The sequence below is a fragment of the Sinocyclocheilus grahami genome, unplaced genomic scaffold, assembly GCF_001515645.1.
Source record: "Sinocyclocheilus grahami isolate Dianchi unplaced genomic scaffold, SAMN03320097.WGS_v1.1 scaffold1449.1, whole genome shotgun sequence".
NCBI classification, from domain to species: domain Eukaryota; kingdom Metazoa; phylum Chordata; class Actinopteri; order Cypriniformes; family Cyprinidae; genus Sinocyclocheilus; species Sinocyclocheilus grahami.
In genome coordinates, this window is record NW_015506628.1 from 1 (window position 1) to 2,308 (window position 2,308).

Sequence of the window (2,308 nt, forward strand, 5' to 3'; positions counted from 1 at the left end):
TGGTGTAACACAATCACAGACAAGCCACATGTTCAGTAACATAAAATAGCAGTAAAGCATGTGCACAGCAATTTCCAATGTACTTCTAATGAACAACTAAAATACTAATATGACTACATGCACCCTTATAAGTGATATTAACATAAAGCTAAAACTTAAAAAACAAATCCTTACAGCAACACCATCGAACAAACACGTGCTAATTAGTTAATGGCTTGGCAGTGGAGTGAACCACTAACGTTACTGGGTTACATAAAACCTACACAAATTAAATTTTATTAATGTAAGTTAATTGCAATGTTTTAAAGTTTACGTGACTACTACCAACAATCCAAACTTATTTTATACTGAACAGCTATCGAAAATGTAATAGTAACGTAATATGGAAGACAGCTCACACTTTCAAGATGAAAAAAAAAAAAGTTAGTTACCCAGCTAACGTTAAAGTTAATCGTAACTTTGGACTCAAAAGTTTGTTTACTCTTCATGTACAATGTTCAACTTCATAAATGTCAACATATGAACACATTTTTATTTTCCTTTTATATTCAAGTGAGGCTGAATACATTCCTGGTGCAGCTCAAATGACTGGATTGGCTATTAGCAATGAAAACAACATTGAGAGGCAGATTGAACTGATCATACTTGTCCCAACTGAAAGGACCCTGGACATCATTATTAAGACCCCAACAGTGAGCAACAATCTAATGATTGGTTTACTATGCCATTTTGAAAGCACTTTCTAAGATTTGTGAATTTGCAGATGACCCTGTCAATGTCGAACGTGGTTCTTCCGATTGCTTTTCCATTTGAGGATATCCAGGCCTATCCAGAAAATTGTCACAAACATAATTCGAAACCTTTATATAGATACTAGTTCAGGTTAGTAAAGTGTGATAAGATGGCCTTTTGTTTTTCATGAATTGATCTTTTTTCACTAAATGTTTTTTTTTTGTCTCACTATTTAGCTAAATGCAGTAAGATCAGAAACGCCTTGACTACATTCAACCATAAGAAGTACAACTATGAAATTCCTCTTTTCTGCTACCAAGTCTTAGTTCAAGACTGCACTTCAGAGCATAAATTCTTAGTCCTAATGAAAAAGGATGATGTCTTTGAGCATGAAGGCCTAAACATTAAGGTGGCAGACATGTAAGTCCAGCTTACTGATATTACTAGTACCATTATACAAAAGTAGCATCACTACACAATACAATTTTCTTCCACAACAGTGATGTTGACATATACCACCAGAAGAGTGCAGTGAAGGTTAAAATGAATGGAATTGAAATACCAACCAACATTTAGTACCAGCACCCAACAGGTTGAAGTTCTCTCCACATTATTTTGGTATAAAAGTCTGTTGCTTGCGTCAGCAATTACCCTTTTTTAGTCTTGACACGTTTTTTTGAAATATTTCAATTAAATATGACTTGGGAAGGGAGTCTTGGAGTGTTTTCATGTACATTTATTAGGCTTTTTCAATGTAGGTACCATACGAATTGAGCAGAAAGGTCAAGGTATCGCTCTCTATGCCCCAGGCTATGGTCTTCAAGAGGTCTTTTTTGCCAGTGACCAGTAGATGGTAAGTAAAAAAATGAAACGTTTGCCAAATAATGGCAAATAATGTAAGTACAATTGTTAGGGTATACGAAGGTTAACAGTTTTACATTTTTATTTGATGTTACAAACACTGTGCTAACTACAATGTGCTTCTTCGAGAATTTAATGCTGATATTTCCAAAAAATTTTCAGGTTTTTGTCGTGGACTGGATGAAGGGGCAGATGTGTGGACTCTGTGAAAAAGCTGATGGGGAAATCAGACAGGAGTACACCACACCCAGTGGATACCTGACCAAGAGTTCAGTCAGCTTTGCCCACTCATGGGTGCTTCCTGCTGAGAGCTGCCATGATGCCAGCCGTAAGTGTTTTACTGCTCATTCTATGACAATACGTCACTCCAGTAAAACACTTTTATTGTATACCATCTTCCCCAGAGTGTTACATGAGGTTTGAAACTGTGAAACGGGAGAAGCAAAGGTGTACTCTGTTGAGCGTGTGTTGCATTGTCTGCCTGGCTGTCTGCCAAACAGGACTAGTCATATCACTGTTGGATACTACTGTCTGCCTTCTAGTAAGACCTCCATCCACCACATTTTCAGATAATATTTCACCAATGTATTAAGTTTTTGTTTTAGACCTAAGATTGAACCCTTCTGCAAATATGAGCAGCAACTATGAGAAGACTGAAGATCTGAGAGAAACTGCAGAAGCTGACATGGCCTGTCATTTTACAGAGTGTGTTTAA

At 36.8% G+C, this 2,308-nt stretch overlaps 1 pseudogene; it reads left to right on the plus strand.

Moving 5' to 3' along the window:
• Positions 1–814: 814 nt before the first annotated feature.
• LOC107570366 (vitellogenin-like) lies at positions 815–2,308 on the plus strand (annotated as a pseudogene).